Source organism: Tachypleus tridentatus, chromosome 13 (assembly GCF_004210375.1).
Source record: "Tachypleus tridentatus isolate NWPU-2018 chromosome 13, ASM421037v1, whole genome shotgun sequence".
Lineage (NCBI taxonomy): Eukaryota > Metazoa > Arthropoda > Merostomata > Xiphosura > Limulidae > Tachypleus > Tachypleus tridentatus.
Window position 1 is genome coordinate 188,526,905 of NC_134837.1, and position 27,985 is coordinate 188,554,889.

General features: G+C 32.5%; 1 long non-coding RNA gene across 5 annotated transcripts; it reads right to left on the reverse strand.

Moving 5' to 3' along the window:
• Positions 1-2,850: 2,850 nt before the first annotated feature.
• Positions 2,851-27,067, reverse strand: LOC143240725 (uncharacterized). Of its 5 annotated transcripts, XR_013021901.1 has the most exons (5): positions 24,897-25,297; positions 14,059-14,231; positions 13,115-13,161; positions 10,266-10,374; positions 2,851-3,457 (listed from the first exon to the last, which is right to left on the reverse strand). It is a non-coding gene; the product is annotated as an uncharacterized LOC143240725 (long non-coding RNA). The 5 variants fall into 5 exon arrangements; XR_013021902.1 differs by lacking the exons at positions 14,059-14,231; positions 24,897-25,297 and adding an exon at positions 26,255-27,067; XR_013021904.1 differs by lacking the exon at positions 13,115-13,161.
• Positions 27,068-27,985: the final 918 nt, after the last annotated feature.

The following is a 27,985-nucleotide window of genomic DNA, read 5'->3' on the forward strand; positions in this document are numbered from 1 at the left end:
TATGTAATCCTGTTATTTCAGGGTCTGCGTTAAGGCTACTGAGGAAAGTTTCAATTATTAGTACATATAAAGTTGGAGAAAGGGGACATCCTTGTCTCACTCCTGACTCAATTTCTAATCTGTCTGTCAAGTGTCCGTTTATATTTATTTTTGCGGTTACCTTTTATATATAAGTTCTATCCTTGAATTAATTTATGTGGAAAATTATACTTCTTTAGGACATAGAATAAAAATTTATGATCTATTTTATCAAAGGCTTTTTCCTGATCTAGTGAGATCATACAAGTAGGAGTGCCTTTGCTATTGGATATTTGTATTATATCCCGAAGCATGTTGACATTAAAAACTATATCTCTTCCAGGAACTACAGAGGTCTGTGCTGATTGAACTAGTTTATTTAGAATACTTGAAATTCTATTATTTATACTTTTAGTAAATATTTTGTAGTCTATATTGCTGAGTGTAAGAGTCCTTCTTACACTGCAAGCTGATAATACCTTCCGTAAAGGATGGAGGTAACTTCTTTCTAAACTATTGTTTATCATGTTTGTAAAGGTTTTCCTATTATTCCTCAAAAACGTTCCTAGAACTCAACTGGGAATTCGTCCGGTCCTGGAGCTTTTTTGTTAATTCAAACGGTTTAACAAGATAGTTTGCTTCTGATGGAAGGGAGGGGAGGAATTTTGTAACCTCCGCCCACTTACGTTCATCTGTTTCTTTAGATTTATACACATCTTTATAAAATTTTAATATTATCTCTTCTATTTCTTTTTGGTCGGTGGTAGTCTGTCCTATTGAATTTTTTAGTACTATTATGTTGGGTTTTTTAAGTCTGTTATTAAACTGTTTATAAAACTCACTGTTTCTTCACGGTCTAATTTCTTTATTCCTGTTCTTATTTTAAGTCCTTCGATTCCTTCATTATAAAGATCATCTAGTTCATGTTTTAGGATTTCTATTGATTCTAAAAAATTAGGGTTGCCATTTGAAAATTATGATAGACTGGCCAGCTGTCTTTCTGTTTTATGTATTTTTTCCTATTGTTTTTCCTAGATGTTGGAACGTATTTGCTAATCTGGTTTTTAGATCTTCCCACAAGTCAGCGTCGTATTGTGTGGTGTCGCAGAGCTCTGTCAGCAGAGTGCTAACTTCCTCTATGACGTGATCTTTCCCTAACAGAGATACGTTAAGCTGGGCCATTGAGCGCCATGTCTTCGCCTTCTTGTGGGGTGGCAAGTCTGAGGCTGTGTCTCGGCTTTCCTTGACACTGCCGCCTAGCAGGGGAGGTCTGGGCATACCATGTGTCCGAACCCAATGTCTTTCTCTCTTACTGTCTACCACCTTTTGCTGTCTGTCCTTGTAGGGTCCCTGTTGCCACCTCATTAGATTCTTGGTTGGCACGGGTCGCAGGCTCTTTGGTGTTCCATCAAGCCTGCAAACACCAATGTGTTTTGGCCTTCCTTCCTGGTATGTTGACGCTGCTGCGGCGTTACGGCGATGTCGTGCCGTGTCAACCGATGTTCCGACGGACTCCCGTTCCCTCTATGGCTTGCTGGTTCTTGAAAGTACCCACAGGCTCGAGCTACGCCACCCTACTCTGTCATGGGACGTTACTTGGGGTCGCGTCGCGCTGCGTCATGTTTGTAGTTATCTCCAGGCTTTCGACTGGCGCGTCGTGCATAACATCCTTCCGGTGAGGGAGCGTGCATACTTGTGGAACTCTTGTGCAACTGAGTTGTGTTCCGTGTGCCACACTCAGGTGGGGTCTGTCATGCACAGGTTGGTCCTCTGTCCGACGTCGGTGGCGATCTGGGAAAGGGTGACCCGCCTTTTCCGAGTCCCGCCGCTCTCGGCTGAGACCATTCTCTACCACGTGCCAGTCCCTGTTCCCAGCCACCTGGCCTTTTCCTTCCAGTATACATTAAGTACGTCATCTGGCTTGTTTGAAACGACTTAGTTTTCGCGCAGATACCGTTGTCGTACTTTAAGATAATGGGTAGGGCCAAGTATAGGCTGTTACTCCGCCTCTAGGCGGACTTCCAGAGAGTTTTTCCGTCTGTGGCGGCCGGACGCATCGCCTCTTTGCATGTTGGTGGAGGGTCGGGTCGAGCTTGGGTTCTGAACCATCCATTTACACTCTCATTTCTTGTATATATGTCTTTGTTTTCATTATTCTTATCTTTTTGTATATATTTATTTTTGCTTTGTATACATCTAATAATTTTTTGCCTTGTATATATTTATTTTTTCTTTTTTGTATATATGCCATTATTTTTTCACTTTGTATACATGTGTAATTATCACGTTTTTTCCCTTGCATTGTATATATACGTAATTATTCCCTCTTTTTATTTTGTATATATATGTAAATCTTTTTTTAATTCATACCGCGTTTCTTTCTTGTCACGATACATTGTACAGTTCATGTTTGTTGTAAATAAATTCAAAATTGCTAACTTCAAGAGCTAAATTTTATCTTACTTACCCCCAAATGGTAGTAACTTATTATTATTTTTTCTTATTTATTTACTTTTTATGTTTATCTTTTTCTTATTTTAACTTGGAAAAGCAGTCACCTTCCCACAACTATCTGCAGACAATGAAGGGTGATATAGATGTGGGATGTTGTGGGCTTGAGCACCCACATATAGCTCTTCTAATTTCTAAATTTCTTACATGAGATTAGCGAATTGGAGGTTAAGACTGATAGACGGTGTATCCCCACCGCAATGTGGGTCCTACCTCCGCAGTCATCTTCAAAACCCCACATTTTATAATCCCACGTTGCAGCTTACATATACCCTAGGAATTTTTTTTTAAAAATATGCAGCATATTTTATTAAATGTTAATGTATTTTATTTATGGCTTGAAAATGTGTATATATATATATATATTTATAGTTATATACACTATAAGTATAAACACACACATTTGTATTATCTGAAATATCAAAATAGAAAGAACCTCAAAATGTTTTATGATTAGATTAAAATACACAAATAGATGTTGCTAAGAAACAAACGTTTAAAGTTGAAAGGATACATAACTTACTAGCAGTGATAAAAACAAAGACTGTGTGATGTTCCATGTTTGTACAGGAAGTGTTCTGCTAAGAGCCATTCCACAATAATATACCATTACGTCACATGTTAAAATCTCATTGATAGTGTTATTAGTTCCTAACAAGTTAGTATAGAATATCCTGTTTGTCGTCAACATTATTCATATCTACCGTTATTTAAAAACATAATGTTGATCTTTGCCTTCGTTCAGAGATTTTCATACTCAGCATGAGAAAAGGCCACCATAAACAGGAAAAAATATGAAGGGACGCATAGACACCATGGGTAACGATATATATATATAAAGAGTAGTACATGATGTTCTCTCTCCAATCACATTCGTATGTTGTCTACAGCCACTTTCAATGTCGGTCTTCATAAGTGGTTATTCAGTCTATCAAGTAATAAAACATTTTTTAAACAAACACATTCATAGGCTTTGGGATAGGTACAAGTTAATTGTCTACTGGAGAAACTTGTCAACGTTTACATGTTAACAAACATGAGAGTGTGGATTGGTTTCATTTTTGTTGTGGCTCACATTCAATAAATGTTACAAAATTACAAAGTATACGTGAGTAAAACTGTTTGTAAAATTTATAATTATTTTTTATTATGTCATCACAAATGAGTCATTCTATTAACAACACAACTGTCTCTTCTTACACAGGAAAGGTGGTATCTTCATATAAGAAAGATATGCCACTTGCTACTGTTATTATACTGTGGAACAAGAATTACTGTTTATGAGAAATTTATGTTGAGTCATTGTGTTATCACATTACAACTGATTCATAACTTAGATGTATCACTGAATGACAGTGTTTTAGTTGGTATAAATATCTTTTTTGTACATCCATTTCATTTTACTTGTTCAGTGTTACTGTTTGTTTAGTACTTGGGTCTGTAGTGGTCTTACAGAACCTGATGTATTAAGTACAAGTAATGTGACATTAAAAAAACATATCCAGTAACTGTATATGTACTGTTACTTAGTTCATGTATTATGCATTATTCTGGTGTTAATAGGTTCTTAGTTTTGGTATGTTATCCACTGCATTATTACAGTACTTAAACTGGTGAAGCCATCAGTATCGTTAGGGAGATTCTCCTGTACATTATATTGTTAAAGGACAGTGACCATTTTTCATGTGTGTCTAGGTCTGTTCTAAAACGTACCATGGCCATTACCTTTGGTTCCTTTTTTTTACAATGTGCAGCACCTTATTACCTGCAATTTTTCAGGATAGGTCTTATTTACAGCATGGCCAAGACCCTCTAAAGGCTAATGTTTCCTTTCCTAGCTTTCTTCATTTATTTAATATGGGAATCTTAGCTATTTGTTAATTTTCAGGTGACATACTAAACTCAAATTAATATTTCTAATATGAAAGATGGAACTAAAATCAGTTCTCATCTCCAGATGAACATATTAATACTCTTTCTCTCATTGTATAGACAGCTCAGTCTCTATAAACACTGTTATTTATTTATGAAGAGGTTAACAATGGTGTTAACTGATGGAGGAAGTCTTTTATGATGTGTAATATAAATAGTAAATTAGTAACACTACTAGTTTCTTCAGCTCTGCTATATTGTCATTACTATATGGTTTATTTATTGTGTTTCTGTCCCATGTTACATTCTGTTCTTATGTACTTCCAAATATCCTACAGTAGTTTATCATTAGTTTGTTTCCAACTATAAAAAGAGCACTTTCTCAAAACATCACCAAAGAAAATTAAACATCAAGTTTCTTTAAAGTATTTTTCTCCAACAGTCTAATGCTATAATTTTCCTGTACAGTGAATGTACTTCTTGAAGACATTTACCCACTCTAACATGAAAACTTTTCTCAATTATTATACTGTCTATACATTTACACCTTTCACGTCCCACTAGTCTCAATACTTCCATCAACCCTTTATTGTTTAAGGTGAATAAGCTGTGCTGTAGCATATAAACAATCATGCAACAATCCTCTACCAACAGGAATGTGACATACTCTCATCATGCAACTACCTCTCCCTGATGTATAGTTTAACCTCGCTTGGAAATTAGATACAAAAAATAAAAACATTGAAAGTGGAGAAGAAAGGCTGAAAGTGTCATAAGAGGTAAGCATGAATCAGAATACATCTTCTGGATAAGAAAATTATAAGTTCCAATATGTTACTTCACCTCTGCTAATATAAAAGCTAAAATCCCATACTGACCTATGTGGTCAGTCAACCAAACTCATGTTGAGAAAGGTAAATTTAAACAAATCCTCCATTTATAACAGCCAAAAGAAAGCAACATTCTGTGTGATAACAATTTACATGAAAATGGTTAAACACCTGAAATATCATTTAGTGCACCATGACTCAAATCACTTGATTATCTATACTCCAGCATGTTACCACAAAACTGGTTAAACGTCTTAACTATCAATTGGTACACCATGACTCATGTGACTTGATTATCTGTATTCTAGAGTACTACCATAAAACTGGTTAAATGTCTGAACTATCAATTATCTTACCACGAGTCATGTCACTTGATCATTTATACTCTAAAACGATACCATGAAACTGGTTAAACATCTGAACTATAAATTAGTGTACCATGACTCGTGTCACTTGATCATTTATACTTTAGAATATTACCATAAAACTGGTTAAATAACTGAACTATAAATTAGTGTACCATGACTAATGTCACTTGAATACTTTTACTCTAGAATACTACCATAATATTAGTTAAATGTCTGAAGACTCAATTAGTGTACCATGACTCCAACTTGTAGGTATTGTTAAACTTTAAGTAGCTCAAGTTCAAAACCAGTTCCAGTAATCAAATATTAGTGTCAGCACATATGTCAAATTAGAATTATTGTCAAGGACACTACAAATATTTAAGTCTTTCACTGTATAAACACTGGTAATGTCAACATTTAAAAAGTGTGAAGCTTCTGAAGGAAAAGATAAGTGTTCTTCATATATTTAGATATTTAGTAACGTATATGGTGAACACAGTATGGTTGAAATACTATTATTATATGCTCAACTAATTCTTGAAACTAAGGGACTAGATACAGCATGTTGTGTTTAAAAATGTAACAGACCTATTACTAATGTTTTATGGTAAATATAATTGATTATAATCATACATTGGTAGCAGTTACACCATAAAAACCAAAGTAAACCTGATAGTGAGTTAGCTAATTAGACCAATAATAATGGAATTAGTTACTTTATAAGACAGAATAACTGACTTTTTAATAAAACTGTTATTCAATCAGTTGACAAGGCTGACATTTAAGAATTTTAACATATTAAAAACAGTATAATAAAAACCTGTTACTGGGTTAGGAAAAAAGAGTGATAAACACTTAATATTGTATTAATAGATAAAGCTGAGTTGATAGAGAAATTTGTTGAGGTGAAAAGATTGACAAAGAAAACTGGTTTTCAATTGGAACAAGACTAATAATAAGCAACTCTAGTACTTTAAAAGACAGCTGGGTTTAAAGTGAAGAAATCTGGTACTAAGTCAGAAAAAAAGACTAATAAAGAAAGGTACTACATTAGGTGAAAAGACTAATAAAGAAAGCTGGTATTACATTAGGTGAAAAGACTAATAAAGAAAGCTGGTATTACATTAGGTGAAAAGACTAATAAAGAAAGCTGGTATTACATTAGGTGAAAAGACTAATAAAGAAAGCTGGTACTACATTAGGTGAAAAGACTAATAAAGAAAGCTGGTAACATTAGAAAAGACTAATAAAGGTACTACATTAGGTGAAAAGACTAATAAAGAAAGCTGGTACTACATTAGGTGAAAAGACTGATAAAGAGAACTTGTACTACATTAGGTGAAAAGACTGTTAAAGAAAGCTGGTACTACATTAGGTGAAAAGACTAATAAAGAAAGCTGGTACTACATTAGGTGAAAAGACTAATAAAGAAAGCTGGTACTACATTAGGTGAAAAGACTGATAAAGAGAACTTGTACTACATTAGGTGAAAAGACTGTTAAAGAAAGCTGGTACTACATTAGGTGAAAAGACTGTTAAAGAAAGCTGATACTACATTAGGTGAAAAGACTAATAAAGAAAGCTGGTACTACATTAGGTGAAAAGACTGATAAAGAGAACTTGTACTACATTAGGTGAAAAGACTGTTAAAGAAAGCTGGTACTACATTAGGTGAAAAGACTGTTAAAGAAAGCTGATACTACATTAGGTGAAAAGACTGTTAAAGAAAGCTGATACTACATTAGGTGAAAAGACTGATAAAGAGAACTGGTACTACATTAGGTGAAAAGACTGATAAATAGGACTGGTACTACATTAGGTGAAAAGACTGTTAAAGAAAACTGGTACTACATTAGGTGAAAAGACTAATGAAGAAAGCTGGTACTACATTAGGTGAAAAGACTAATAAAGAAAGCTGGTATTACATTAGGTGAAAAGACTAATAAAGAAAGCTGGTACTACATTAGGTGAAAAGACTAATAAAGAAAGCTGGTACTACATTAGGTGAAAAGACTAATAAAGAAAGCTGGTACTACATTAGGTGAAAAGACTGATAAAGAGAACTTGTACTACATTAGGTGAAAAGACTGTTAAAGAAAGCTGGTACTACATTAGGTGAAAAGACTAATAAAGAAAGCTGGTACTACATTAGGTGAAAAGACTAATAAAGAAAGCTGGTACTACATTAGGTGAAAAGACTGATAAAGAGAACTTGTACTACATTAGGTGAAAAGACTGTTAAAGAAAGCTGGTACTACATTAGGTGAAAAGACTGTTAAAGAAAGCTGATACTACATTAGGTGAAAAGACTGATAAAGAGAACTGGTACTACATTAGGTGAAAAGACTGATAAATAGGACTGGTACTACATTAGGTGAAAAGACTGTTAAAGAAAACTGGTACTACATTAGGTGAAAAGACTAATGAAGAAAGCTGGTATTACATTAGGTGAAAAGACTAATAAAGAAAGCTGGTACTACATTAGGTGAAAAGACTAATAAAGAAAGCTGGTACTACATTAGGTGAAAAGACTGATAAAGAGAACTTGTACTACATTAGGTGAAAAGACTGTTAAAGAAAGCTGGTACTACATTAGGTGAAAAGACTGTTAAAGAAAGCTGATACTACATTAGGTGAAAAGACTGATAAAGAGAACTGGTACTACATTAGGTGAAAAGACTGATAAATAGGACTGGTACTACATTAGGTGAAAAGACTGTTAAAGAAAACTGGTACTACATTAGGTGAAAAGACTAATGAAGAAAGCTGGTACTACATTAGGTGAAAAGACTAATAAAGAAAGCTGGTACTACATTAGGTGAAAAGACTGATAAAGAGAACTTGTACTACATTAGGTGAAAAGACTGTTAAAGAAAGTTGGTACTACATTAGGTGAAAAGACTGTTAAAGAAAGCTGATACTACATTAGGTGAAAAGACTGATAAAGAGAACTGGTACTACATTAGGTGAAAAGACTGATAAATAGGACTGGTACTACATTAGGTGAAAAGACTGTTAAAGAAAACTGGCACCACATTAGGTAAAAAAACTGATAAAGAGAACTGGTACTACATTAGGTGAAAAGACTGGTAAAGAGAACTTTTACTACATGAGGTGAAAAGACTGATAAAGAGAACTGGTACTACATTAGGTGAAAAGACTGATAAAGAGAACTTGTACTACATTAGGTGAAAAGACTGTTAAAGAAAGCTGGTACTACATTAGGTGAAAAGACTGTTAAAGAAAGCTGATACTACGTTAGGTGAAAAGACTGATAAAGAGAACTGGTACTACATTAGGTGAAAAGACTAATGAAGAAAGCTGGTACTACATTAGGTGAAAAGACTAATAAAGAAAGCTGGTACTACATTAGGTGAAAAGACTGATAAAGAGAACTTGTACTACATTAGGTGAAAAGACTGTTAAAGAAAGCTGGTACTACATTAGGTGAAAAGACTGTTAAAGAAAGCTGGTACTACATTAGGTGAAAAGACTGTTAAAGAAAGCTGATACTACATTAGGTGAAAAGACTGATAAAGAGAACTGGTACTACATTAGGTGAAAAGACTGATAAAGAAAACTGGTACTACATTAGGTGAAAAGACTGTTAAAGAAAACTGGTACTACATTAGGTGAAAAGACTGTTAAAGAAAGCTGATACTACATTAGGTAAGAAGATTGATAAAGAGAACTAGTACTACATTAGGTGAAAAGACAAATAAAGATAATTGGTACTACATTAGGTGAAAAGACTGTTAAAGAAAGCTGGTACTACATTAGGTGAAAAGACTGATAAAGAGAACTGGTAATACACTAAGTGAAAAGACTGATAAAGAGAATTGGTACTAAATAAATCAACAATACTGACAATACAAACATGTGGAACTGAAAATTAATAAAGTATTAAAGTGTCATATAAAATATGTCACATTGATATACAAATATAGATACATTTATTAAAATAAATAATATACATAAAACATTTCATACCTTGTAACCTATTTATTTGGCCATCATACTTTACTACATAAGTATCAAATAATTCTTATGTTAAATAATATAAATTATTAACTTCTGTTTTATTACTCAAAATATTTATGTATAACCAAACTACTCCCAAAATAATATTCTGATCATGACATAATCAGTAACCTAAAATGGTAAAAACCACTACTTGTTCGAACCTCAACAGATACAATATTCACCATGAACTGTTCTTTGTCTTATAGATGTTTGAATCATCATGACATAGAAGTACAGAGAAATAAACTGAAAACTATTAATATTGGTATTTATGATAGTGAAGAAAAACATTATAGACTTATAGTGATTTTCTTCATTGATTCACACCCAATGAATAATTATTCAAAATGTTAAACTGTAATAGATTCTTTTCAATGAACTTATTATTTATAATACTGTATGATGGAAATCACTATCTAACACAGCCATTTACTAGAATATTTTGTATGTAGTGTTCAAGCATATAAAAAATAGGCTAAAAAGAAACAGTTTTGTTAAAAAAAAATTATCTAAAGTGTAAAATATACAAATAGATAGGATTTGTCTCACTCTATATACAAAGACATCAAAGTCATGCTTTTATTTTTGTATGTCAAAAGCCTGATGAAAAAGTTAAAATTTATATAAAAACCAGAATTATTGTAATTGGTAAGTTACATACCTTCTTCACTCTCAAAATTAACAGGTTTTCTCCTACTGTTTCTCACCAGTCAGTGGCTGAACGTAGTCATGACAAAACTCTTTGATAATGCTCATCATTTCCACGAGACCTGAATAAAGAAAATTAATAGTTGAAAGCACATTAAATACAAGATAAATATGTTCAAGAAATGTTTTATGAAGGTTTTCTTTAAATATTACTTTTTTACTGCAGAATAAGTTTATCTTAGTAACCATTTTTCCTTTCTATTAGCTACATTTTTTGCACCAGCAATACCAAGCATGGAGCACATGTATTCTAAATTCAGTTTTATTACTAATCAGGATCTCTAATTGAAAGGGTTTGTTCTTCTGGAACCAAAACTGTAACTAAATATTAAATCGATCAAGATATAATGGAGTTATGAGCTAAAATGTTTTACTTCATAAAACAAACAAAAATCTCAAACCCATTCTGTGAGCTGCTATGCCATAGCTACGAACACCACATTAGAAAAAGATATATAAATATATATAAATCATTACTTATAATGAGCTATTAAGGGTTGAAAAAACTGTTCAAATAGTGTAACCACAAAGAGTTACTGCATATATAAAATTTAATAATAAATAACCGTGATATAAAAACTATTTTACACAGCAAATACATGCCAAATAAGAACAAATCCAACAGCAAAGAGCCTGGTAACTAAACTGTTTGATTTAGCAAATACCACTTAGGGTGTAAAATCTGACAATCTAATTGGCAATCTATCTAACATTGCAAATACCTAAAGAACATGTAACATTCAGTACCAAATAGACAAGTAAACAACCTATTTGGCCAGCAAATATCTACAGCATGTGCAAAATGTAACAGCATTGTAGTTGGCACAGTAAGTGTCTATCAAAAACATATCCAATAGCATATAACCCACTGGGAAAACTATACTCAAAAGCAAGTATCTTGTGAATGTGTAAAAATCCAACAGCAAACAACTTGGTAAACAAACTATTTTCACAACAAAGGTCTATTAATTATGTATATATGTGTAACAACAGACACCAAGCAGACAACCTACTTTTCATAACAAATTTTTATCATTTATATAAACATTTAACAGTTAAACAGCTCGGTAGATAACCTACTTTTCAAAACAAAGATCTGTCAATTATGCAAACATTTAACAGTTAAACAGCTCGGTAAACAACCTACTTTTCATAACAAAGGTCTATCAGTTATGTAAACATTTAACAGTTAAACATCTCAGTAGACAACATTCTTTTTATAACAAATTGTCCATAAATTATGTAAACATTTAACAGTAGACAACCGGATAGTTAACTTATTTTCCACAACAAAGATTTATGAATAGATAAAATATAACAATAGATAGCTTGACAGACACACAATTTGGTACAATGAAAAGCAGCAAGTATTTATTTGCCACTATGCAGAACAATAGCTGGTGATCTACTTTCCAAGTTCATATGGCTATGACTTTGTTTTAGTCATCATTTGTATCACAGTGGGGGTGATACTACCTGGTCTCAAAATTAAAATAAGTCCAGAAGTAGTAACTGGCGATAAAACATTCTGAACCTTCATGATTTAGTAGCTGAATGAAAAAAATTAAACTACTGGTGTTGACTGGGCATGAAAATTTTGATAAAGGTTAGCTGTATTTGTTTACAAGAAATACACACACACATATATCTACAAAAATATTTTGTATATACATACATGTTAATAATAGATTAGTTGTAATAATTGAAGATAATAGAAAGTTGTTGGCATGGCCTCTAATGCACAGTACACACTTCATACTTTACACTTCTAAGTGCAGTGTTAGTATAAGTTTATATAACTTATAAACTACACCATCAAATAAAGTGATAAAGTTCCATGATGTTTAATTCAATCTTGTAAAAGATTAAATTATTTCTAGTAAATATCTGTAGATATAATCTGAAATCTGATTTATCCTACCACTAACAACTGAGGTGGTACCTGTAAAACTCCCTATGTAGACAAGACTTCCCATCACTTATCAATACATACCCTGGAACACATGAAAGTTTCTAACAGAACTGTAGTTAAAGTTCAAACTCCACCTAACTTTCCTGTATATTCTCACAATGAAACATCACCATCAACACTCATTTCCTTGAAAGATTTTTAATTATAACTTATGGATGTAATGATAACAAACTGTTGATGAAAGAAAGTTTACATATTATAAATGAAAGATCAATTCTAAATATAAATTAAAACTCATTCCTCTTGCATTTCCTTCTTTCTATATTAAAAGATTTATAACATCCTAAACACTGTACTTTTATATTAATATTTATAACACTGTTTATTGTATGTTTATATTAATATATATAACACTGTATATTGTATGTTTATATTAATATTTATAACACTGTTTATTGTACTTTTATATTAATTTTTATAACACTGTTTATTGTATATTTATATTAATATTTATAACACTGCTTATTGCACTTTTATATTAATATTTATAACATTGTTTATTGTATGTTTATATTAATATTTATACTAAAGATTGCTTAGTTGATTCATTTTACTAATTTGTTGAAGATGAAATATGTGTAATTCAAAAACATTCATTGCAGATGTTTACATATGTTGCCATGGCTCAACTATTCATTGTAAGTTTTGTTTCTATGTTCTGATTGTTGAAAAAACGTATTTTTATGTAAGATGAAAATGAGCAAAAATACAACACACATCACAGTGCTCACTCACAATAAAAGCTTTCTAATTACTTAAACCAACAAGTTCCATTGTACATACTAAACACAAATTATCAGCTCATAATAACCCCTCATAATATTACTGACCTTTGTTTGTACAGTTCTAAGGCCCAAATATAGTCAAAAATAATAGGCTACGGGCAGTTTCAGATAGGTCATTCATGAGTAGAGATAGAGATATGAAAGAGATTTTCAATTGGGTATCCAACAGAGAAATAAAAAGAATAAAAGATGAAATCCTGAGGCATACTTATCTTCTAATTCCATAGTTGTTAGTTTATGATACACTTTTATATGGTTTAAATATTTCTATTATGTGAAATATTCTATCATTATGGAAAAGTCCAAAAGAAAAACTTAATTATTAAAAAAATAATACACTTGGATAACAAAGAGGTTGATATGGATTTACAACATTCAGCATTTGTCTGATATACTATAGTACCAGGATTTACAGAGAAAGCAGTAAAATAAATACAAAAAACACCTAATTTATAATTTATTTATATACATTTTAATTTTATTTGAAAAAATATTAAAGGCAAACATCAAGTGTATCAAATTAATATTTGCACTCTAGTCTTAGACTAACAAACATGTGGATGGATCACCATTTAGCTTTAGCAAAGTGGTATATAGAGCCAATGTAGTTTTTCTAGCAATACTTCCCTTGGATAACCCAAAGCAAACAAGAATATCATTCTGAAGTGTACACATTTAAAACAAAACTGTATGCCTCCATAAAAATATAATAACTAGCAACGTTTTCTAAATGTATAATCATGCATTATATATGTATATATATATATAAACATACATACAAATAAATACACACAAATACACATTCTTACATGTGAGAAATATTATTACAGTGATGAACATTTCATCAGAATTTTTTTTTTAACTGATTTCTTTTGCTATCACTTATTACCAATAATGACAAGTTTGAATATAAAATAAGAGCCTTCCATCTTTCCTATTTCTTGAGATATTGCAAATGTACTGACTCCAAACACAGCAACCCAGCTCACCTCTTTCCCTTTTTGGAAATAATCTGTCATATACACTTCTGTATATGACATATGAATAACCAGTCAATAAATCAGAATGTCTCCTCAGTTGCTTTCTTAGCCATTTTCAAATGTATGGTTTCTTCACTTTCCTTCAAAACAAGTGTTCATGCTGTTAAGTTGATTCTTTAAACCTGTTTGAAATTACAGATTAGTTACTAAATGTGGTAAATTATAATGAATTTTTGTGATATCAATATAGTAATTTATGATTTTTTTAGTTATTCAAACGTGTGTGTGTAACCTGAAAAAAAAAAACTGTTTCCCATCCTCCACATACAAAGTTTCCTGAGGCTTAGCAAGCTACAACAAGCAGCAAACAAGTACAAAGATCGTAACTAGAAGAGATAATTGCCAGCTTTACTTCTTTAATTACTGTTCTGTGTTTTAAGAATAAAAGTTTAAGAACTTGCTTGTAAATAGTAATAAGTTATATACATATTAAATGTGTAATAATTAAAATGTTATTTATTACATTAACAAAATTAATGTATATGAATGTATAATATTATGAGATTTAAGCAATTTAGTCTAATAATATGTTTCCATGTTATAATTTGTACAAATTCTAGACATAATTTGTATTTATTTCCTGATTATTATTTTTTTATGGAGGTTACATGATTGCTCAAATTGATTAAACTTAAACAGAGTTTTATTAGCGAAAATAACAAATACTTTTTTTTTTCTTGAGAAACATTTGATAAAGATCTGGACATCATAAAGATTTCACATGTGATAAAAATCTGAACATCATAAGAATGTCACATTTGATAAAGATCTGGACATCATAAGAATTGTGAAACCTGAAAATTTGTTATGCATGAATGTTTTCTTAATGAAAATTACTAAACATGCTGGATAGGCAACGTACAAAATGAAAAAAAGGTATGAGAATAGTACTGCTTAATAAACCATAAGACTAAAACAAACTTGATATTTTGCATATGATAATATTAAATGCTTAGGTTTAACCTGACAAACTGTATGAATATGAGCTTACTAATTTAAAAGTATTAGTATGTAAACTGCAACAAGCACAACATGGTTACAAGGTTAGTCCCAGGGACTGAGCTCATGCTGAAAGAGTTAAGTCTAGATATTAGTTAGCCCGGCATAGCCAGGTGGTTAAGGCATTTGACTCGTAATCCAAGAGTTGCAGGTTTGAATCCCCATTACACCAAAAATGCTTGCCTTTTAAGCCATGGGGGCATTATAATGTGACTGTTAATCTCACTATCAGTTGGTAAAAGAGTAGCTCAAGAGTTGGCAGTAGGTAGTGATGACCAGTTGCCCTCCCTCTAGTCTCATACTGCTAAATTAGGGAGGGCTAGCACAGGTAGCCCTAGTGCAGCTTTGCACAAAATTCAAACCAAACCAGATATTAGTTACTCTTTCTTGATTATTATTATTATTAAATACCAATTATCTTATACATCCATTGGTTTGGTTACCATTCAGTTGTTGTCTTCAAAGAAGTCCAGAGAAAGATTTTTGTTATAGTAGTGAACAAAACTTTGACCTGCAGTCTCCCCATTATATGAGTTGAATCAATTATGTAAATGTTTTCAAGAGAAGTATTTAGGTTTTTCTGACTATGTTGGGTTAACTGAACACATTATCAGTTTGGCAGTTGTTGAAGATTCCTTTTATCTTTGTTTTCTAATGTGTGACTCATAATCCATTATTTTAGTAGTATTCCATTTAATTATGATGGGCTCCTGCAGATGGAACAGTATTCTCTGTCTTGATTGTTTATTATACTCCTAAAGTCTGACTGTCTCCAATGTATTTATGTTCATGTGAGAAGATGTTATAAATGTTTTTTTTTTTCTTACTGAGTCTTTAGGTGATTTTGTGTTTGTCAATGCATACAACATAAAAGACAGTGTTCAGAAATCATAATACTGACACATTTACACTGTATGAAAGACCATTTTTAACTTTTGTGTAATATCAAGCAGTGTGTTATTGGTCAGTGATAGATTAGCAGCAAGTGTACACAGTGCAGAGTAGCTTGTTCATACTGTACTTTACATTGCAATTGTTACAAAGGAGTAAATAGGAGATTTTCCAGTTTTGTATGTTATAAAGTATAGTTAAGTATTAATAAGTAGAACTATGTTGTTTTTGCTTTTAATGGAAATGGCCTGTAGAAAAATAAAAATGAGACTTTCTATTGTATAAAATTATAATTGTATAAAAGACAGGCCTGATTTCTGGGATTTTAACTTTTGTCCCATGGATTATTGCTTAAATGAACCCTTTAGAATTAATGAAGCAGGTGAGAGATGTAGAATATTCTTTAAAACAAAACATCCTTGGTCCCCAAATGGATCCAAGCAAGTCTGATCAGATTTGTACATAGTTTGTGTGCACATGTGTATCAAATATAAATCATAATTTATTTTAAGAGACATTATACTATTTACTACAGAAAGAGAAGAAATGGTATTTGTAAGCATAATTTTTATAAAGTAAGACCTACTTTTGTACTTGGTGATTAGTTTCATGTACTGTTATTTAACTCAAAGATGACAAGTCTGTGTTGTCAGAAATTTAACCCCTACATTCAAGATGATGAACCTGTAGTAGAAGCTGGAAAGCAGAGCTGGTTGACTTAATACTGGCCTCCACTCTTCTATAACTACACATTTCGTTAACATATATCACTCCAGTCTTAAAAACCTGTTCTTTATGGCACTGTCCCTGTATCTTAGATGATCCAGTCATGCCTTTCGGCTGTTTGTGGCATGGTCCTTTTATATGAAACTCTACAGTCTTAATCACTTACTTTTTGTGATATGGTCCTTATATCTTAAATTTTCCAGTCCTTCTTTCATGCTACATTTTGTGGCATGATGTATGTCATTAAGATACTAACTGCTGCTTTTATACTTCTTTGTAGCATATGTATTGTTTCTGACATTCTCCAGACATTCTTTCCTGATTTTAGTGACATGAACCCAGTATCTAAAATTTTGCAGTCCAGTTTTCCTATCTTTATGGGGGTCATAATCCCTACCTCTTAGATTCTATAGCCCAGGACTGTGTATCTAATATCAATGGTAAGTTTGAGGGTGTATGATGCTGTAAATCAGTTTTCGATACTTGTGGTGGGCACAGCACAAATAATGTATTGTGTAATTTTGTGATTAATATCAAACATAGAAATCTTCAGTGCAGTTTTTTGTGACATTACTCCTGTCTCAGAGATTCTCTGACCCTCCATCCTTGCTTTTGTATGGCATGGTCCCTGTCTCTGAGATATTAGTTTTATTTGTATTTTGACATGACTGTTCTCTCTAAGATGGCACAGGATAATTTTATATCAATAGTTCCTTCATCTATTACATTATCATCATATGCAAATCAGTCAATAATGAGAAGCACAGTTGTTTTCAAATTTAATTTAAGGTATTTTCAGATATTACAATGGTTAACTTAAAATCATGATTGTTCACAGCCTTTTTTTATCTTCAGAAAATTGTTGTGTTAAATATTACTGTAAATTCATTTTTCAGGTGAATTAAATAATGGTAATAATAAATGCTCTCTAGGAGTGGAGTGAAAAAGTGATAATAGATAAAACAATGGATAACTAAGTTTGTCTGTTTAGAATTTCACTGTTGGTTTCTAGACGAGTTATCATTGTTTAAGCAAAGTCACATTAGACCATCTGCTGTGTCTAATGCAGGGAATCGAACCCAGATTTTAGTATTGTATATTCAGAGACTTATCACATAGAAGTTGTCCAGTGAGAAAGTGGTAACTAAACATTGGTTTCACAAAGTGTTAAAAAAGTACGGATGAAATAATTTCAATGTTTATGATCTATTTTATAAGTTATAGCCTGATATTTACAATATTGAGGTGATGCCACTAAACACACACTGTGTTTTATAAAGCCTAAGGGTGCTTAAAGTTGTACGTCTTTCCTCTGATTAGTAGTTCAAAACTGATCACTGCTTTTCCGAATCTCTTGACCTGGTGTTTACTACGTGCACATAAGGTGTTGTTAAGGTTGAAAAATCATGATACTATTTTATAAGCAAATAATGTATTTTAAAATAATAATAATAAAAAACAATTTTAAACATTATTACCAAATAGACAAAAAATACAATGTAAAATAATTAGGAAAAAAACTTGTATAAAAAAGTTTTTAGTTCTGGTATTTTTTACTTTAATGCACAATTTTATAAAAATTTGAAAGCAATACTATGTAATTAAAACAGGTAAGTCACAAGTCCAGACTACTCACTTATGGGGCAAGGTACTTAAGAGTTCTGAAAGAATATTTTGGTTTTGCAGAGTATCTCAATGCCTGTGAGGTTTAACACTTCATTACAAGTGATGCCCATCAAGCACTTCCAGCATGAAATATATTGAGCCAATTGTTATCAAAAACAATAAATCGATTTATTTATCTAGTAAGAGATGTCAAATCTAACTACACTTTTAAAACCTATATACTGGAGCAAATACTGAAACACAAAAGTGTGACAGTAGTATTGCTCTAATTGTTTATAAACAAATAAACAGTGCTGTCTTAAATGGGGCTAAGAGGTATGGCAGACTATTCATCACTCTACCTTTTGCAATGTATAGTAGTATCTGCACAAAACTCCCTTACTTGCCCACAGTGGTATGTCTGCAGACTTACAAAACTAGAAACCAGTTTTCGATATCCTTGGAGGGGAGCAGAACACAGATATCCCACTGTATAGCTTTGTTACAAACAAAACTCCCTTATACATATGGTGAAGTTGTCCATACTTCCCTACTCCTAGTTTTCATTTTTACTATTGTTTAAAGTTTAAATAGCTTCTCATGCACACATTATTCTTCATTATATTGACAAGTAATTACAATCTATGTCTTACATAACATCTTTTACTGTTGACACCTGTATAGCTTGTCCTGAAGACTAAATTACTGATGAAGAAGGAGCCAATAATAAAGATTTTAATAGAAGTAATGGAACAAAATGGTTTAAAGTCTTCTTTATTGTTTCCTTAAAATTTTAAAAAGATTTATTTTTGTTCACACAGATTATTTTAATAACACTCTTTTCATCAATCAACATTAATAAAAGAATCAGTGACCAAAAGATAAGAGTTTTTATGGACCACTCAAAGCAGAGATGATACTGATGTAATTATACAGAAAAGTGTAGGCAACAACAGAAGGGAAAGAGAATAAAAGCTTTATGGAACAAAAGAACTTGATGATAAACTTATTGGAGCAAGTAATCTATTCATGAGTAATTGTTATTTAAATTACTTCCACGTTTTACAAGTTTTTAAAAGCTTACAAACAATTACGAGAACTGAAGCGTGCCTAATTATTATCACGTGTTCGAAAAAGATGATTCATTTACAAATTGAGAAATAGTGAGTTTTGTTATGCCCTTCCACCATATTGAGGGATGGAAAGCTAACAAGATGTAAGGTTTTCACTTTACCTACCCTCCAAGTGGTACAACCTAATTTTACTTTTTATTTCAATTAATTCCTTACTTGGGAGGTCAGTCACCTTCCCACAACTGTCTGCATGCACCAAAGGTAATATCAATGTAGGGCATTATGGGCTTCAACACCTACACACCACTCACCTAATTTTTATTTCTAATTCTATATCTATTGCTACTCTTTATTTCTTATGCAAGACTGCCGAATAGAGGTTAAGACTGGTGGACGATGTATCCCCACTGCAATTTGAGTTCTACTTCCACAGTCACCCCCAAAGCGTAGGGTACATTTTATAGTCTCACATTGTAGCTTGTACCCTGGGATCTTTTCAGTTGAAACAGCATTTTTTTTGTTTAAATTTCCTTTTGTTTGGGCTTGATTTTGTGTTATAACAAACTAATACATATGTATTTACACACATATACACGTTAAATTATGATAGTTTTATTAGTTTTTGTAGAACATAGGACCACAAACTTCTTGTCATCATTTTGGTCAATACTAAAAAAGTTATTCTGATTTGGGTAATAATTATCTATTATCATTATATCACCTTTAGATACACTTCAAGCTATGTAATGAGTTCAGTAATCTCATGATAGAGGAATTTTTCTTGCAGGCATATTAGAAAATGACCAAAGTAGGCCTAATTGAAAACGACCATTTAACAAGAAACCTGAATCTATGTTTAGGTTCTTAAATTATATGGCGTTAGTAGACTTTATGTTTGGATGAGTAAAGTGAAGGTTGTGAAATAGATAGAAGTGTTAGTCGATGGTATATTTTGGAAGAGAAAAGAATTAATGTGGAAAGAGCATGATCATAGCACGAGGGTGATTCAATTTGATGAGATCAAAACATGAAGAAAAACAAAATGCTAAAATAGATCATGACCTACTTATATCTTATGTTAGGCTTACAGATTTCTAGATACCTACCAAGATTGTAATACTTTCTGACTGAATCAGAAATTGCTTGTCGATAGTAATATTGTAATTGGTAAAAAATACGATAACTATACAAATATGATGGAATAAATGTTTCACTCTAAGTTGATGCAAAGTGCTTCACTAACAGTAGATAACTGGTTAATATTTTAGCTTAGTTGGTACAGCACTTACTTATTATTTTAAGGTTTAACCTCATCAATAATTATGACAATTTCATTGTTTTTAACACTCCTACAAAAAGTGGGGCCTAATAGGCCCCAGAGCAACTTGAAAGGCTATTAATATTAGGCTAATAATTTTGTATTTAAATGAAATTGCCATTTAAATCCATTTTGAATGGATTAATGAGATTCCCACTGTCCCTATCTACTATCTAGCAAAACCACAGCCAGGGGAACAGGCTTGGAGAAATCAGGACTAGAAACGTCTTTTCGTAGGAGTGTTAAGTTTCTGATATCAAGACCACAATAAGCAATAGAATACAACCTAATCTTGATAAATCTCTGGGACAGGATGTGATACAGATGTATGAAATAATATATTTCCAATCAATAATAAACTGACAGACACTGTTAAACAGATCATATTCACACTGCTTGTGTTAAAAAAGTAACAAAACGTTCATACAGATGTACACATACTACTTGGTAATATAAATGTTTCATTTTAATTTTTCATTTGTTTGACATCTAACAAAGCATCCTGCTTCTCATCATAAAATGGTTCAGGCTTTTATCTTTGATATTTCCATGGTTAAATCTTTATATTCTTATCAAAACCTGCATTTAAACAATATAAAATCATGTAAGAATTAGTATTTATATCCTTCACAAGTACCAGTTTTAATTAATTACTTTCTTCAAAATTCACATTATCTTCATAACTTTCATGAAGTTCATATGCTTCTTTACATTTAAACTGTTACAAGTTCTAATGTATCTCAGGATGGTTGTGATGGGTATTAACATTTTCGCCAATATAAAATAAAAAACAACATTTCAACCTTCTAAGATCAACTTCAGGTTAGCCTAGTATTTTGTTAACCCCTAATGTACTTTAAAAAATCCTTACCATTAATTGTTATGTTTACACTCATATTTTTCATACATCCTTTTGAATATTCTAATATCAATAACTTTCCTGATCCTCTGTAATACCAGTCAATTTAATATTTTTACATTTACTTCAGTCTTTATTGCTTGTACCCTTTGTGAGCTGTCTGAATTTTTACTTCCAGCTACCTTTTTCTTTCTGCAAGGAAAATATTTGTTTTGAATAATTAAAAAAAAGATTCTTTGAAAATTTTCCATATTTGTTCAGCATTTCCAAGTAGCTTCTCAATTCACAACAGATAATTCTTTGTGTATTCCTTCAAACTTGTTGAAACTTTGAATCAAAATATTATTATTCCTGATTTCCATAAGTAGCAAAACTTCAGGCTTAATACACTTTCCCATTAAAATTATCCCACAAATCCAACCAACCTATTTGTTTATCCCTACATATTGATTTAACTTTATCCCAGTATGGTTGAAGCTCTGTTTTTTACTATCATCATTCGTTTATAAGCACAAAATGATGCTGAACTTTAGCCTTCCTCTTTGTTTTTGGTTTTTTTCCACACCTGAGTCAAAGGTTAAATCAGCTTTGGTTAATTCTAGTAGATATAAAAGGAAAAGTCTTGTTATTGGGATTTGTTAGAGACCACTGTGAGAAACAATATAATGAGATCAGTTTGATAGTTGATAAAGATGTTATTATTATGGGAGATTTTATTTTCAGTGGTATTAATTGGGAAAAGTTGAGTCTGACAGTAAGGGGAGATAGGTTTTTGGAACTTATTCATGATATTTTTATACACAACACAACTGGTGATGAAACCTGCATGAGAGAAAGCTACATCAGATTTAATATTAGCATCTGAAATGCAAAATTGTACTTGATATGTTTTAAGTAAATCAACCATTATCAGATTTGGGGTTTTGCTACTTGTACAATTGAATAACAATAATAATAATAATAATACCTTGATTCAAAATTTCAGAAAAGCTAATTCTGACAGAAAAAGACATGGTCTAGCTTCTGTAGACTGGACTAAAAAGCTGAGAGATCTTAATCAGATGTGAGAAAAATTTATATCCATATAAAACATACACATTCATTACATATAACAAAAGGGCAAGAGAATGGAATAAGACAGTGTGGTTTACTAAAGGTTTGAAAGATCATATTATGGATAAACATAATAAAGTCAAGAAATTTAAAGTTACTGGAAATAATAAGGGCAAAGAGGACTACAGGGAATTAAAAGCTGGTTAAAACAGAAGTTAAAAGTGCAGAAATCATACACGAAAGAGGGATGTTAAGAGAGATAAATCAAATGACAAGGAATTATTTGAGGATACAATGGGTAAGTAAAATTTTAGGATGGAAATTGGGCCTCTCATAATTGATGGTGGGGAACTGATCTCAGAATATTAGGAGATGGTAAATGTATTAAATTGTATGTTCTCTATTGTTTCTACAATATAATATGCAAGTATTATACCTCAACTAGAGCACTTAATATATGGGAAAATACTGATGTGAAAGATATCATTTTCAGTTCTGAAATTGGAAAAGTTAGGAAACCTCATAACTGATAAATACCCTGCCAACTAGAGTTTTAAAGGAACTTAAAAGGTTTTATTTGTGAACAACTAGTCAACAGTGTCTATAGGTCATTGAGTTCTGGAAAAATATCAGAAGACTGGAAGTTGACTATGTTAATCCAAGACTCAAAGGAGGTGAAAAACATTGTCCAGGCATTTATAAGCCAGTTAGTTTTATGTAAACAATCAGAAAAGTTGGAGAGTGTGACTAACGATCCACTGCAAAATCCCTTATAATTCAAATTATTGTTATGACTTAAACAGGAATACGTTAAATACTGTGATTGAAGAAAAATATCTTGGTATTGTGTACTCTAACTAGCAGTACAGCTAATAGAATTTTGGGTAGCATCCACAGAAACAGTGAATACAAGACAAGGGATATTGTTGTTTTACTTTACAGATCACTTGTAAGGCCTCATTTAGAATACTGTGTATAGTTTTGGGCTCCTTTCTTCAACAAGGACATTCAACTGTTGGAGAAGATTCAGAGAAGAGCCACTAGGATGGTGGGATTATCCTATAAGGAGAGACCACAATCTTTAAACTTGTTTTCTCTGGAGAGGAGAAGGGTGAAAGGAGATTTTATTAAGGTATTTAAGATTATTAAGAGTATTGAAAATATAGACCCATCAAACTTTTTGTGTTTAGCAGTGAAAATAATAGGACAAGGAAGCATAAACTCAAATTTTGGTAGCACAGGAATCATCTGCAGTTTAGACAGTGTTACTTTTCAAACAGGGTGGTTGGCTCTTAAAATGAGCTTCCTTCAAGGGTGGTGGAGGCAAAAAATTTAACTAAATTCAAAAAAGGATTGGTTGAATGTATGAGTAGTAAGGGGTGGCTATAATTGGGAGCTGGAAAAGACATGCTTGATGGTCTAATAAGCTCATTTTTATCCCTTTAATATTTTATGAAACAGCCATTGAGAAATATCAATCTCCACTGTCAATGAAACTTAATCTTCCATTAAGTACAGTAGTTACCATTATAAAAGGGTTAAGGGAAGCCTGAAGACTAAATGTTACTTATTAAAATAATGGAAACATTTTAATAAGGTGATAGTGACAGTAAAATAATTATTAAATTAGTAATCCTAATACCTTAAAAGTAAAGAACTTATGACAATAAGTAAATTACACTTAATCTCCTATATCCAGTGTTAACACTAAACAGGGCTTTTCACTTTCATCACAACTAAAAACTATACAATTTTAAGATTACCTATAAGCAACAATGAAATCATATTAATGTCAAATGAATAATGAACTAATGAAAATTAGTATTTTAGTTATTACTGTTCGTAATTTTGTTTATTCTAATTATGCATGGAATCAAATTAGTGTCATTTTAGTTCCTAATTATCATCTTTGGTTATCACAAGGTTTATAATTTTGAAATAATTTGTAATTTGCAAATTTTCAGTATACTATATATGTTTTGAAATTTACAACACCAGTCCTTCAAACTTGGTTTTATCTCTACCAATACTAGTATTAACTAATTTGCTGTGGTTATGTGCGTTTTCAATATTGTTTTAATTGATATTAAATTTTAATTCTAAATATTATACTTTAACACTTTCCAGTTCAACTACCATAATATGATAGAAGTGAATCCACTATTTAACAAGGAGACAAAAGACTACTGTACAACAAATTTTTAGTAACTATCCATTTGTTTAAGACTATTAGTATTAATGGTGATTATTACGTATTACTAACAGTAACAAGGCAGGATCGTTAAATTTGTAGGTTTTCCACCGATCCTTTTTTTTTCTTCTTAAACACGCACCAACAACAAAATAAGCAGAATAATTAATGATGCATTTTTGTAGTGGCACATGTAACACATGACTTCATGATTTCAAAAATTCCTAACCAGTGCAGTAACTGTAAAATTCGCTAGTAAATGTGCGAAAAATGTCATCACAGAAATCTACATGAAACGGTTGTGAGGAAGTATGAAGCTGATAGTAAATCACTCTATTTATCCCTCATTCTCAAAAACATGAAAACGACCCAATCATTGAAATAAATTTAAAAATATTTACAAAACACATCACTAGAAGTCCTAAGTTCTCAAGTAAATATCGTACATTAACCAATCGAAAACACGACGAGTTTTGTATACTGACTTTACGCATATACATTGATAGCAGTATGGGGAGACAGTGAAAGTTTTGTAATCCTTCAACAACAGCAAAAAGAAAACAAAACAAAACACCTTTATTATTATTATTATGAGATTTACACCTAAAGAGGTCCACAAAGAGTTCATTTATCACTTAAAACGTTGTTAGTATTTTGACAGTTTCCCAACTGTTGTAACGTGGTCGTGGGTTTGTTTGCAGGCAGGCTGGGAAGGTTGTTTTGGCTGATACTACCTTCCGTTACATGAAATATTTATTGGATTGTGTTTTCTTATAGCAAAGCCACATCGCGTTATCTGCTGAGTCCACCGAGGGGAACAGAATCCCTGATTTTAGTGTTGTAAACCCGTAGACTTATCGCTGTACCAGCAGGTGGCATGGCCTAACGCGTAAGGCGCGCGACTCGTAATCCGAGGGTCGCGGGTTCGCATCCCCGTCGCGCCAAACATGCTCGCCCTTTCAGTCGTGGAGGCGTTATGATGTTACGGTCAATCTCACTATTCATTGGTAAAAGAGTAGCCCAAGTGTTGGCGGTGGGTGGTGATGACTAGCTGCCTTCCCTCTAATCTTATATTGCTAAATTAAGGACGGCTAGCACAGATGGCCCTCGAGTAGCTTTGTGCAAAATTCCAAAACAAACAAACAAACAGGTGGCATATTTATTGGAAGTGAGGATGTTGTGGGCGAATGGAGAGCACATAGGTACTAACTCGATGCTTTACAGTTAAAACAAAAAAGACTCGAGACTAAGAATTCCAATAACACTTTTTATTTAAGTCATCAAACAATAAATATTTACACACATACACACACACACACACATATATATATACAATTTATCTTTATTTATATTTATGACAGGCAGTCATTTTAACTCTATTAACACGATGATTGATGTTTCAGAAAGAATGGCATTATTATAATACTTACAAAGAGCTTGTGTAAGAAATGGCGTTTCTACTAACGATAAGAGACATCTTTTCTTCTTGAATGAGGTTCAGCATGGCCAGATGGATTAAGGCATTCGACTCGTAATCTGAGGGTCGCGGATTTGAATCCCGCGACCCAAAATGCTCGCCCTTTCAGCCGTGGGGGCGTTATAATGGCACGGTCAATTCCACTATTTGTTCATAAAAGAGTAGCCCAAGAGTTGGCGGTGGGTGGTGATGACTAGCTGCCTTTCCTCTGGTCTTACACTGCTAAAAAGGGCTAGCGCAGATAGCCCTTGACTAGTTTTGTGCGAAATTCAAACAAACAAATCCTCTTGAATGATCAGATCAGTTAGGAGTGCTTGCTAGATTTTTGAAGATTTTGTATATTCTGGCGTCTGTTCTAGAACGTTTGGAGGGCAGTTGTAGTGCTAATCATAGTACCATGGTGTCAGCTAACTTCCTGTTTGTGATTTCTCAAGCTCGTTAGTCACCAATCGTTCACACTGACGCATCATCAAACAATCAAGGTTTCCCTTCTGTTTAACGAACTTCTAAGCTTGTTAGCTAATAATTCTCTTGGAAAAAACAACTCATACTGTAATGTTGATCCACCATCCAAGGTACCTAGTTTCAACGTAAAAGTTTGCTTAACCCCTTTTAACCTGTAGCCTCAATTCACTTCAACACAAACATACAACGGATAGTTTATCATCTTTAGTTTATAGCAGTAATTTCCAACAGACGGCACGCGGGCCGCATTCGGTCCGCGAAGGTCTATTATAAATAACGTACTTTTGTAATATTTTTTTTGTTGTGAAGAAATAAAAAATTCCGACTTGCGAGATAAAAATGCATGAAAGCTCCAACTGACATTCACTAATGAAACTTTAAAATTTATTTTGTGTGCACCTTTATTCGCGTTGTAGTCATAAAATTCTTCACAAGTTTTGATGTGTGGCACGGAGCCAGATCCTGTTGAAAAATACCAGATACATCTGGAAATCTCATTTTCAATTCTGGAACGACTCTTCTCGGCAAAACTTTGATGTACTGTGGTCCTTGCATCATACCTTCTACGATATGTAAGCCTCCGACGCCATAATCGCTGAAAGAGCCCCAAAACATCTTCTTTAAGGGATGTTTCACGAACTGATTGATGTGAGATTCTCGAAGTTTCTCACCTGGAGATCTGCGAACATGTAGATATCTTTGACCCAGTGCAAAGAAATAAGTCTCGTCACTGAATAACACCTTCCTCCATTGTTCTTGCGTCCAGTTCTTGTATTTCAGACACCATTGATACCGTTTTTTCTTCATTGAGTTGGTAAGAAGTTGCTTTTTGACTGGTCTCCTTGCCCTTCTAACGCAATTTTGGATGACGTAATATTCCTCAAACTTTTGTCATATATCCCAAAAATAGATCGACCGTACTGCAAAACACAGCTAATGACGCCGTCTGTGTGAAAAAATGACTATTAAAGGAAATCAGCGGGTCCAGCGAGCCTACACCGGCCGCCATGCTGAAAATATTGTAAAATGACCATTTGTTTCAATTAATTCGCACAAGGTTGTAAGCTCGCCCGGCTAATGGTTGTTGCTTGTCTGTTCGTTTGCTGTTGTGAAGGTTGAGGTGTTGTAAAGTATCACTGTTCAGTTTCGCAGTAAAAATAAACATGAGCAAAGTTTTTTTTAAGAAATGTAAGATTGACAGTGAAATTAGAGTGTACGA